This window comes from Sapajus apella, unplaced genomic scaffold (genome assembly GCF_009761245.1).
Source record: "Sapajus apella isolate SASKATOON/1434 unplaced genomic scaffold, GSC_monkey_1.0 scaffold11, whole genome shotgun sequence".
Classification (NCBI taxonomy): Eukaryota; Metazoa; Chordata; class Mammalia; order Primates; family Cebidae; genus Sapajus; species Sapajus apella.
Genome location: NW_022436951.1, coordinates 4,709,680 through 4,722,986, shown reverse-complemented (window position 1 = coordinate 4,722,986; position 13,307 = coordinate 4,709,680). Strand labels below are relative to the sequence as shown.

General features: G+C 39.3%; 1 long non-coding RNA gene across 1 annotated transcript; it reads left to right on the top strand.

The window, feature by feature from the left end:
* Nucleotides 1–5,303: 5,303 nt before the first annotated feature.
* LOC116552148 lies at nt 5,304–10,731 on the top strand. Its single transcript, XR_004269241.1, has 3 exons — nt 5,304–5,422; nt 8,056–9,216; nt 9,488–10,731. It is a non-coding gene; the product is annotated as an uncharacterized LOC116552148 (long non-coding RNA).
* The last annotated feature ends 2,576 nt before the right edge of the window (nt 10,732–13,307 follow it).

Genomic DNA, 13,307 nt, shown 5'->3' with positions numbered 1-13,307 from the left:
CATTGGTAGTCATATGCTTGGAGGAGCAGAGAAGCATAATCAGAAAAGAAAAAATAGGATACAGATGTGCAGGCAAAAGCAGAAATAAGAAGCTGTGAGCTCCCAGAGAGATGGGGAAACTGAGGGGTTCTGACAGCTTTACAGTTTCTAGTCTAATTCTTTGTGAGGTTGTTACGCCTCCTTGCCTGAGATACTTACATTTGCTTAAGCTGGTTGCAGTGGGTATTGGTTATCTTCAGCTTGACAAGCCTGACTGAAAATCTCAGAGACAAAAGAGAAAAGATTGGGTTGTTTTTATATTTTTGTTATTAAAATATCCTTTTAGTAGGAGAATAGTTTTTCTTAAGGATTTTGTTTTAGAAAACCTTAACTATGATACTTTTTAAAAAATGCCATTTCACGTTATTACACACAAATACCATGTTAGTCAGGGAAGACACAATATTCAAATTCCAGCATTGTAGCTGCTCACTAAATAGCTGTTGAATGAATGAATGTTTCTTAGATATTTACTGACTATTCCAGTACTGAGCTAAGTCACATATTAATTAATTCCCATATTACTATTAGTCACATGTTAATCCTGTGTTTCATCAAACATAAATGAAACATTTTTTATGGATTTGCTAGGACACATGGCCTACATATGCCATGCAGTTGTATTTGTATTATTTCCATATAAGAGATTTATTGCCTCATAGCAATTAGCAGATGAAAAGTGGTGTTGGGTCTGTGAAGACAGTTTATAGAAAGAACCAGTGGTTGAATTTTCTACATGTGATAAATTTAGTGGAAAATTTATTCATTTTCATTACTGAGATGCTCTGTAGATGCTTAAATGTAAGGTTAAAATTCTTTTCCTTCATTTTAGAGTTAGACCTGGAATCAAATCTTGTTCAGTGTCTGGGGAGATGAATTTAATGCCTCTCTAAATTGTACAATATCGTTTTCAGAATTACCTTGAAATTGTTTGTGAACATTCTAATAAGAATGATCTCAACTGCCCAGGAGGAGGGACAAGGTTGATCTCTATTGGAGACCTTCACATTAAGGAGTGACTCCACCTGAGGTTGTTACAGGGGCCCTAAAGGACACAGGTGGGTTTCCTTGCCCTCAGCTGATCATCCAGGCTGAGTAGTCCGGCTGCTGGATGGGAAAAATGGTGGTCTTGGTTATTCCCACATTGGCTACACACAGCCTTTGGCCTAGAAACTTTCTGAAAGCTAATTTGGCAATAGATATTTCCTGAAGTAGCCAACTGCAGTGGCCCATTTTGAGCTCCAAATTGATGTTGAAATAACTGATATGATTTTATAAGGACAGGTACTTTACATTTACTAAAGTCATAGACCATCTGAAGGTTTTCCTTATGCCTGGATTTATGTAAGAAATTCCTTATCCCTGGATTTATGTAAGAAACTTGCCTGAGCTCGGAAGTTCTAAACCAGTGGGCAACATGGTGAAACCCTGTCTCTACTAAAAATACAAAATTAGCCGGGCATGGTGGTGGGCGCCTGTTGTCCCAGCTACTCAGGAGGCTGAGGCAGGAGAATCACTGGAATCCAGGAGGCGGAGGTGGCAGTGAAACGAGATCGTGCCACTACACTCCAGCCTGGGCAACAGAGCGAGACTCCCTTTCAAAAAGGGAGGGACAGCTGGGAATGCTCTCAGTCAGAAACGCCCAAGGTGGTGTCTGAGCACTGCCCTTCCTGACACCCCTACATGTCCCCTGGATCCCGAGGACTAGAAGCTGCTATATATGCTGCCTACCTCAGAAAAGAGACGCCAGGCATTGCCAATTGCTACTGAAGCATTTATGATTATATTAGAACTTGACTTTTGGGCTGAGACCTCTGGGGTTATGTGCGGTAGACATGATAGAAAAAATGGGATGCAATCGTATGATTTCTCATCAAGATCAAGAGCAGCATTCTGTGTGATGGAAAGATGATGTGAGCCATATGGCTCATCTTCATTCTTCTAGTAGCCCTATTAAGAACATAAAAAGATATAGGTGAAATGAATTTTAAAATGTACTTATTTAACCCTGTATAGCCAAAATATTATTTTAACATGTAATCAATATAAAATGTTAAGGAGATACTTTGTAATTTTTTTGGTACAAAATCTTCAAAATCTGCTGTGTATTTTGCACTCACAGCACACTGCAATTTAGACCAGCTACATTTCAAGTGTTCAGTAGCTCCACGTGGCTGGTGGCTGCTGTGCTGATCAGCAGCACTCTGGGAAGACCCACTGCTTCAACATGTCACGGCTACTTTCTTCCATCTTCACCTTAACTCTCTCTCTGGTCATTCTGTAACCTCTCCCTTCTTACCTTCTTTCTACTTGCCCCCATTTTCCCTAACTCTTTTCCCAGTACTCCCCGGTCTTTCTTTGCTCCTTTTCTTTGTCAATGACTTTCTCACTAAATGGTAGGGCCAGAAAGAGGGGGAAAAAAAGAGCTTACTTTTGTGCTAAAATAGAAGAGATACAGGGGCAAACAGTATGTATTTCTAGCCTAAACCATGCCAAATCAAGTTTCAGGCAGAAATACCATTTCTAAGTAAATTTTGTTTGGAAAGGATGTCATTAAATTAATTTAATTCATAATACAATAAGAAACACTATTCTCTATGATTTAATGACTGGATGCACACATGTATCAAATTTTCCAACAGTAGCCATACCAGATTTCTTTTGGTGGCATAGAATCTATATAATTGCTCGATCTTTGTAAACTAGCATCCAAGCTCATGCAGAACGTGTGGGAAGCATTCTCAAATGCTACACTTCTCTTTGCCACTGAAAGCCTTGCCAACTCATTTCCCTCTTTCTCAGAAACAGGAACAAGGAGACACAGTCATGCACTGCATAATGATGTTTTGGTCAATGATAGACCGCATATAGGATGGTGGTTCCATATAAGAAAACCAGCAGGGAATGGTGGCATGTACCTGTAATCCCAGCTACTCAGGAGGCTGATGCGGGAGGATCACTTGAGTCCAGAAGTTTGAGGCTACAATGAGCCACAATTTGTGCCACTGCACTCCAGCCTGTGTGACAGAGCAAAACTCTGTCTCAAAAACAAAAAAAGAAAAAAGAAAAACAAAGTCTAGCATAACTCTTATGCATTGTACATGTGCATAATATTTAAAAAAGAAAATAAACAATGATGTTACCGATTTATACATACTTTTTATCACTATTTTAGAGTACTCCTTTTGCTTTTTAAAAAAAACACTATAAAACAGCCTCAGGAAGGTCCTTCAGGAGTGTGCCGTAAGAAGGCATTGTTATCATAGGAGACGACAGCTTTGTGTGTGTTACTGCCCCTGAAGACCTTCCAGTGGGATAAGATGTGGAGGTGGAAGGTGGTGATCCTGACCCTGTGTAGGCCTAGGCCAATGTGTGCATTTGTGTCTTCATTTTTAACAAAAAAGTTTTAAAAATGAAAAAAAATATATAAAAAGCTTATAAAGATATGAGAGAAAATATTTTTGTACAGTTGTACAATCTGTTAGTGCTTTAAGCTAAATGTTATGAAAGAGTCAAAAAGTTAAAAAGAATTAAAAAGTTTATAAAGTAAAAAAGTTTCAGTAAGCTAAGGGTAATTTATTATTGAAGAAAGAAAAAAGAATTAAATAAATTTTGTGTAGCCTAAGTGTACAGTGTTTATAAAGTCTACAGTTGTATACAGTAATGTCCTAGGCCTTCACATTCACTCACCACTCACCCAGAACATCTTCCAGGCCTGCAAGCTCCAATCATGGTAAGCGCCCTATACCAGGGTACCCTTTCTAATTTTTTGTACTTATTTTGTTATTATAACACAAAGTTACCATTGTGTTATAATTGTCTATAATATTGAGTACAGTAACATGCTGTACACGTTTGTAGTGTAGGAGCAATAGGTTATGTCATATATCCAAGGCGTGTAGTAGGCTATACTGTCTGGGTTTGTGTAAGTATGCTATGATGTTCACACAAAGACAAAGTCGCCAAATGATGCATTTCAGAAGGAATGTATCCCTACCATTAAGTGGCATATGACAGTAGTTTCTTTTCTCCTCTTCCCTCCTCTTTGATGTTGAAGAATGGCTTGGCAGAGCCTGGAGGTCTGTCACATAATGAAATGGTTGACTCGAAACTCTAAGATATGGATTTCTTTGGTACAGAGAGCTGCTCATCAAAGTCTTAAATACACAAGAATCCCAGCTTGGGCTCCCAGAGATAGTAGGTTTTTTCCTCATCTCCTTATTTCCCTCTTGTTCGATAGTATTCACTATTCCATTGTGAAGTGCCCCCCCCCAGGTCATTTTTGGTTGATTCTGGGCATCTTTCTTGATTATCCCAGCTCTTCCCTCTGGTTGGGATGCACTAGGAGCATTTCCAAAATTTGAACTTGGGCTCTGCTCTGCGGGCATTCGCCTCAAACTGTCGGTCCGTTGACTTATCATAAGTCAAATTCATTGTCCAGCTTCTTAAACAGAAATCATTTGGTTGTTTTAATATTTTGACTGCTCATTGCTGCATTTATATATAATTATGCTTAGACTGCCTTTTTGTGCCATGTGCAAACTCGACATGAAAACACTTCTCTCTTTAGCTTTAGCCTCACTGGCTGTGCTGAGCCAAAGCATTTGTTGTTTTCTGTCTTGCTTATCCACCACCCACTTCATTTGACCTTATAAACATGTTTAAATAGATTTCTCGGATAATGACCATTCTAGCTGGCAACTTCCCGTTTAGATATTACAGCAGGCACAGTGCAAATTAGAGGGCAGAGCAAAAGCACTAAGAATCATGAGACCCTGGATAAATATAGTAGACCCGCTCAGCCTCATAGGACAAGGCTGGGTTCTTACCCCAGCTTACCCACTGACTCAGGGGGTGACTCTGAGGAAGGCCGAGTAAGACAATCATTGGTTTCATCTACTGGTGACTCAGTCACGTTGATCTCGATAAATGGGGGCAAAAGAAGGAGTCTGCTGTCACGGAGACACCTCATTTCCATCCCGGGTGTTTCACTGTTCCCCGGGTTTGCCTCTGAGTTCACTTGGAGGAAAACAAAGATGCCCTTTGTATACTATTGAAGGCAGGCTGGGTGCTCATGGGGCAATGAGAGGAATATCAGCAATGAGAGGAATCTTTTAAAGGTTAGCAGATGGGCAAATAGGAAGAGCTGTTCAACCTGATATTAAAAAATGTTGCCTTTCAAATGTGGCTTTGTTCGATTCAGTGTTATCTTGCTTTAATATGCTCTGCTGCTCTGTGATTTTGGTAATAGACCAGTCCACCAATGATGGGAGCATTCAGTGAGAGCCTGGCATTCTGACCAGCACCAAGTGCAGTGCTTTCACATACTTGATGCTCAATAAATGTTGAAAGGGAGTGAATGGACACAGAGATGAATGAGTAGGTATGGTTGTATTATAAATGGCCTTGTTCACATTTTTTTGACAGCAGCTTTCTTTGCTAACTTGATTTTTCAAGTGTCAGAATTGTCAAATCTGAGCTTCTTCAAGTGCTTTCTTTTCCTGATTTCCCCAGTAAGGGTTGATTTAGTAAACATTTTCAGTGATTCTGGCCATCTGATGGGTCTTTCAGATTCAGCTATTTGCAGGAGATCAGATTTTTGTGACCTAGAAGGGAAATATTTTGGAAAACTTTTCATTAGCCTTTATTAAATAAACTTAGCATATCTTCCCTCCTCATTCCAGGGAAATAGATCTCCATACTTTCTGAGTCAGAATAAGGAAATGAAATAATATAATATATAAAGTTGTATAGCAATTCGATGAGCAACTAGATTAATTGTTTTTCAAAATGCAGAAAATAGACCTGTATACTAAAGGTAAAATGCAATTTGCAAAATAAATTATTGTATTAAAAAAGTTTATAAATTCATATTACCTTTTAGGGAGAAGAAGCAACTTCAGACGGATGAGTGGTATCACTGTTGACAGTTAATAAAATCATCTATATCATGGAGTTCTTATACACATTTTTTGTTGCCCTGAATACCTTTATGTCCTGATAAAAATTGCCCAAGGCGTGAGGAACAAGTGTTAAGCAGTCTTTGAAGAGAGGTGGCAACTAAGCATTGTGGGTTGGCCTTGTTACCTAGGATCATACCATTTGCAGCTGAACTGAAACTAGAAGGATCAGAGTCCAGTACTCTTTAGTATATTAGAAAGAAGGAAAGTTGGCCGGGCACAGTGGCTTATGCCTGTAATCCCAGCAGTTTGAGAGGCCGAGGTGGGCAGATCACTTGAGGTCAGAACCAGCCTGGCCAACATGATGAAATCCCATCTCTACTAAAAATACAAAAATTAGCTAGGTGTGCTGGAACAGGCCTATAATCCCAGCTACTTGGGAGGCTGAGGCAGGAGAATTGCTTGAACCCGGGAAGTGGAGGTTGCAGTGGGCTGAGATTGTGCCATTGCACGCCAGCGTGGGTGAAAAAGTGAGACTCCGTCTCAAAGAAAAGAAAGAAAGCAGGAAAGTCAGATGCATAAAATATGAATGGTAGAAGAGCTAATAATAATGAAATATTTGTGGTATGGTTTACCTCAATAAAAAGCAAAATCATCTCCACTGTTTTCCCTCATTGACTGAAATGCTCTAAGTATCAATCTAGGCGTTTCATGAAAGCAAGGACAGTGCCTCTTTTAGATCTCCTGGACCTAACCCAGGTTTTCATGTATTAGGTCCTAAACACATGCTTGATGAAGGAATAGATAACTTTCCACAATGTCTTCTGTTGTTAGCTCCTTCTCTTCTCCGTTAATAATCCTTTCACATATTTTCTCCCTGTGGGTGGACCATAAGTCAACTTCAAGATTGGACGTGTGGCAGAACATCATTGTGAATGCATATTGATTGAGCACAGTGAGGAAGTAAGAGTTGAAGCCAGGGTTATATTTGTCTTCTTGGATTCCACTCCTTCATAAATACAGAAAACACAACTAGTAGAATTTTTGGGGTTGAAGAGACTTTAGAGATCATATAGTACATATCCTTCAGTTGAAGCACAAAGGCATGAAATGGCTAAGGAAGGCCTCATGAGGAGATGGGAACAGTGCTGATTTGAGATTGGCATCTCTCAAATTCCAGTCCAGTATTCCTTTTAGTGCACCTCCTCTTGCCTGCCTGGTGCATATGTATACGTGTATATATCTATATCCATATCTATAGCTATCTTCAAATGGGTTGGTCCTTCTTGTCTAAATTTGAGTAACATCAAGGTTGCTGAAATTCAACAGAAGGGGTAACATATTTTGAAAATGGTCTCTTTTTTTTGATTAGTCTCTATGTTTTTGATTAGTATCTTATCAACAGTTTTCGTAAGCAGTATAAGAAAAAGAAGATGATCACAAAGTTCTAGTTGGACACTCACTTTGACTACTATCAATCAAGTGTTCATTCACATGCTATGGTGGACTGTAGGGCACCCTGCTGGATACCAGAGGAGGAGGGGTAAGAAGAAGGATGAGGCAAATCCCTGTCTTCAAGGATCGTGCAGTCTGTTTGGAAAATTAACCTTTATATAAAAATGAACAACATGAGTGTCCATTAAATGGTAGAATTTCAGGTAATAATGCTATCATCTCACTGTATTAGGGAGATCTCTCTGGAGGAGGATGTATTTATGCATATAAAGGATTGACCAAGCTAAAACGAGTGAAGAAGAATACTTTGGTGGGTCAGAGATGCAGAGAAAGTGACAAAATCAAATGCCAATAATTCTAATGGTTTTCAAGTTTCCTTAAAATATTTTGGCCATCGGTTTCTAAGCATAGACTATAATTTGCACTACATATGTATTAATCCTATTATATTCAGGTTTTAGCAGTGATTCTAACAAAACCATAATCTGAACGTTTCCTGAGACACGCATTGACAGCAGTATAGAACAACCTCTGGCTAAAGGAGGGGCATCTCTGACCAGTAGTGTGGTGGCCACTTCTCTGCTCTTCTCAGATCCCCTCAGATCTGTTTTGCCATGTTGGTTTTGCCTTTCCCCTAGCTTCTGTGTGATTTTGTTTCTAGGTTCACCTTTGTGACTCTCTCAGAGGACTGCCCCTTTGTTTACAAGCCTGAAAGCCAGAAGTGCCTAAGGGGTTGCATCCTCCCTGCACAGCCCTTAGCCAATGACTAGGAAAGGAGAGGGAAAGTCCGGATCCATTGCCTCCTTTGGGAAAAACTAGGAGACACGATTCAGACTCTGGAGTCCTTCTGCAGGATCAGGCCTACATCCCCTTTGTGAAATTACTCATAAATCACAGTCCCCTGCTTGGCTTTTCCCCTTCCCTGCCCATCATCCATCTTCCTCTACTTCCCTCTTTCATTTCAGAATCTGCATCCGAGAAAATCGCCCTCAGAAAAGGAATATGCCTATCTTCCAATTTAAGTTCTGTAAACAAGAGCCAAGAGAGAAGGGGTGATGATGCAGCTGAGCCAGAATCAAGTTACTTATTATTTTCCAAGCACAGAAGATTCCAGTCCACATCCTTTCTTTCCTCCATTCCTAAGATACAGCAATAGAAGTCTGAAGATGGTAAACTCTAATAACTGTTCCCTGCATAGAAAATAACAAGCCTTCCCCTCCATGCCCAACAGCCCCCAATACAATTGGTGTTCATAATATGCACTTTGAAGACAATGATGACCAATGACCAAAGGCATAATCAGAATCACAGCCCTGTATCAGTGCTCTGGACCCACACACCCTCTTGCTCACCCAGTGATGTTTACCAGGAGGCAGCTTGCCACAAAGGAAATCAGCTGTGGGGGCTGTACAGTTCCAGGAGCATCAAGAAGGCATTTGTGAGTTTCAGGGCGTGGGGGTACAGTGGAACAAAAGTGGTGTCTGTTTGCTTGCGTCATGGAAGGAGCACTGATGCCAGTTGGTGGAGCCCAGATTTTTAAGACTAGCTGGTTGCCCATCAGGAAGGATGTCCAAGGGGTGAACCCACCACCATGACTCTCTCCCTCTCTCTGTTTGACTTTTTCAGGAGCGCTACTCTGTGATAGCCTGCGCTCATGTGATGATTACTGTATTGTGCATTTGCTGACGCTCATGATGTACAGACTTTCCAAAGCTCAGCTGCTTTTTAATGTCCCAAATTAATATGAAGAGCACTTCTGGGAAGAGAATGGGAACTACTGTGACATATGGACCAAATCTGATTATTCATATGAAACTGATCAGTTGCTTTGAGGGGAGTTATGCTTATTATTATTATTTTTGTCTTTTTGTTTTTTTCCTTTTTGTGGAGAATGGGATCTCGCTATATTGCTCAGGCAGGTCTTAAACTCCTGGGCTTAAGCAGTGGCTCATGCCTGTAATCCCAGCACTTTGGGAGGCTGAGGCAGGCAGATCACCTGAGGTTTGGAGTTTGAGACCGTCCTGACCAATAAGGTGAAACCGTGTCTCTAAATAAAATAAAAAATAATAATAATAAAAAAAGAAACTGATCAGTTACATTTTACTTCCTTTTTCCCCTTCTAGTCCTTTAAGAAATAAGAATCAATCATTGTCACATTGTCTAGTTATTTATACTGACTTACCCAATAAAGTAAGTTTACATCTCATGAATTTTGACTTACTAAGAAGAAATCCAATCTCAGTCATGGTTTGAGATTGTTTTTGTTGTTAACCAATGAAGACTGAATTATAGATTGTTTTGTAAAAAAAGTATTATTGAAAGAAATGTCACACTAAACGATATATCAAAAGCCTTGGTAAAATTAAGATTCATTGTGTTTAGCATTATTCTCATCCATCATTCTGGAAGAAGGCATTTTAAAATCAACAAGGTTATTTTGACATAATTTACTCTTAGTGATTCTTCCTCCAGCATGACAGATAGGAATTTGTAATCATAGCTGAAGAGGGCTCATCAATCCATAGTTAAATTAATGAATGAACAAAATATAATGTCATTCATCTATCCATTTATTCATCATCCTACTTAGTGACTCTCTTTTTAACAATACTTCCTAAAATGTTATTTACACTGTGAATTGGTTTTACAAGATTCTTTTAATCAAAGATGAAATTTATGACATAGAAACAGAAAACCAAATACTGCTTATTCTCACTTATAAGTGGGAGCTAAACATTGAATACACATGGACACAAAGATGGGAAAAACAGACACTGGAGTCTACAAAAGGGAGCAGGAGGGGACAAGGTTTGAAAAACTTCCTATTGGGAAATTTACTTTCAGCAAGCTCATTACCTGGGTGACAGGTTCAATCGTACTCCAAACCTCAGCATCACACAATATACCCTTGTAACAAACCTGCACATATACCCTGAGTCTAAAAGTTGAAAAATAAAAAAGAGATGAAATTCAGTTCAGCCACAGTCTTACAGAAAATATCAAATTTGTAAAGTCTAAAGTTACAAGATTTGACAATTTTATAGTAGTTGACATTTATAGAACAGACAATCTAGACTTTACATGATCTATAGGACATCTTTAGGATTCCCAACAGAAGAGAGACTGCCTTTTCTGTGTATCTCTTTTAATAAGCAAGGACACCTTCTTACAACCTCCTGAACAAGCTTCTTTCTAAACCCATCACTGACATGAGAAATGAAACAGCTGCTTATGATTAATCAAGATTTGCTCTCGGACTCATGTAAAGGAGGAGTGAAGACCTGAACAAAAAGCAAAGGAAGAGAGGAATGGCTGGTGGCCAAGAAACCAACAGTGTCTTGAAACCAGCTACCTTTCCAGGAGCCAGCTTCTTCTATGACAATGAGAAGTGTGTTGAGGGATCATGAGGAGGCTTTTTGCAAGGATGGCTATTGCTTGTAAGTGAAGACTCAGGGGCCATAATGTATGATTGATGGAGGAACATTCTCACCTTCCCCAAAATACCTCATGAATGCATCTTCTGAAAAGTCCCACATTATGACTTTGGGTTAAATTATTTTATCTGGAATGAATATACCTATTAAAATGCATGTTTGTAATTTTAGAGTAGGATCACATAGTCAATAAACACCTTGGGTGTTTTATCCAGCAACTCTTTTTTAAGCACCTAATAGCAAGGCACTCTGCTAGGTGGGAGATGCAGGAATATCTCACAGGTAGACTTCTGTTCTGACAGTCTATCAAGGTGAGTGAACTGTGTGCACCAGGACCATAGTAGAAAGTGATGCCATAGAGATGTGGCTGACATTGGAGTTCAAATGTAGAAACTATAACTTCTGAGTGATGTAGAGGAAGAAGGTAGAATGGTAGTGTCAGAGTAGACTGGGAGACTCTAAAATGGAGATACAGGAAAGGACAATTGAGTCAAAAGGGTTCCCTGGGGTATGGAGAAGCACAGGAAGCATGCAGGGAAACAGAAATATCCCCTTTACTTGGAGCAAAATGATGGCAATCTATGGTTGATAAGATGAGAAACAGCTCTTTAGAGGCGCTTGATGCCAGGTTAAGGAGTTCAGAATTTATTACAAATACAGAGAGGATCCTTCAAAGATATTAGAAAAAGAGAGTGACTTTTGATCAGAGCTGTTACTAGGGAAATTGCCTGGTTTTGTTGGGGTAATAAATTGAATGGGAGGAGGTAATAATAGACTTTGGTGGTGGTAAATGTAGTTATGTATCTACTAATTATTTGCAATGACTTAGAGGAGAAAAGATAAAACAGTTGAGGAAAAGTAGCATAGTCAGAGAAGTTTAGGTTCACACAAGTCACCTCCCTGACTTGGATATCCAAGACACAATATAAGGGCACTAGGTCCCCCAGTGAGTTCCTGGTAGGGGCAGGGGCTACATTGAAGTCCAACAGCAATTTTCGCCAAGCTCAGCATTTGGCCCAGTGCAGAGATTTCTCCCAAGAACTGACAGGCTTTTTTCTCATCCATGGAGACTGGGTTCCCAACCACTGTGTTTGTAGCACTTGGTATTCCCTGAATTGGCACCAATCAGGGAATGTTCCCTTTGTTCTTAACTTTCTAAATGACTCATCATATTCCTACGTCTATTGCCTGAGTTGATTTATGAAACCTTAATGTGACAGATGAGACCTAATTCCCTTGGTGATTATTATTTCTCTAGGTAATTTCCCATGATGGTGGTTTCAATTACGTGTGCATTTCTGCCAACAATGCTTAGTTCTCTCTTTCGTACTTTAAAGATTCTTGACATCAGGTCCAGACTTCTGGAATTCACTTCCCCAGTTATTTTGACTATGTTTGAGTAGAAGTTCTGGCAGGGATTTTTATGAGGCCATGCTATACATATGATGGATTCTAATTGAAGAGTGAGAAGAGGAAGATACTGCAAAAGCTACGGGTTGCTACTAGCTGCAGTAATGATGGGAAACCAGATAATTCAGCTAGCCTGCTAGGTAGACCCACCTTTATCTATCTGTCTGTCTATCTATGTATCTATCTATCTATGTATCTATCTATGTATCTATCTATGTATCTATCTATCTATCTATCTATCTATCTATCTATCTGTCAATCAGTCATCTATCTGCCTGCCTACCAATGAGCATTTCACAACTACAGGCCAAAGTTTCACCAAGAAGCCATTTAGCAAATACATTCATTCAATGACACAAAGAGTCCAAAGAAACAGAGTTACTACAGTACAAATTTAAAAAAATTTAAATTTTTTATTAGCATTCTCACCATTGTATAATTAAATTGAATTGTTTCAACCTAGTTGACCGGTCAGGTTATCCTGATCAGCAAGGATTAATTCATCAGACCATATCCCTGTCTGTATGCAAGGAGAAATGTAATTGTGAGGACATCCACAATTAAGAAACTTTCATTTGGTGTGCACTGGTAGGGCACATCAGACAGCACCCATTCTCTTTACTGGTGGTGTCCATGTACTTAATAAATTGTTGGACCGTTACCCTTGCACAAATTGCTGAATTATAAATATAAAGAATTATAAAATAAGATAAAAATAGCTTGTTCAGGAAACCTCAACCTTTTGACTTTGACGCTTTCATGCTGCTACATCCTGTGTCAGATATGCCACCTATAGGTGATTTTACAACCACAGGTTATTAAGCACCAATGTACAGACCAAGAAGGAAAATAATGTAGTTCTGAAAAGGAAATGGTATATTCAGAGGGTCCTTTGGCTTATGAAGCATTCCTCTTAACAAGAGTTTACAGTTCAGAAAACTCAGAAAAGTTTCAGGAACAAAATGAACATCTAGATGGGTGTATTAATTTCCTATTGCTGCTGTAACAAATAACTACAGATTTCACAGCTTAAAACAACACGAATGTATTCTCTCACAGTTCTGGACAT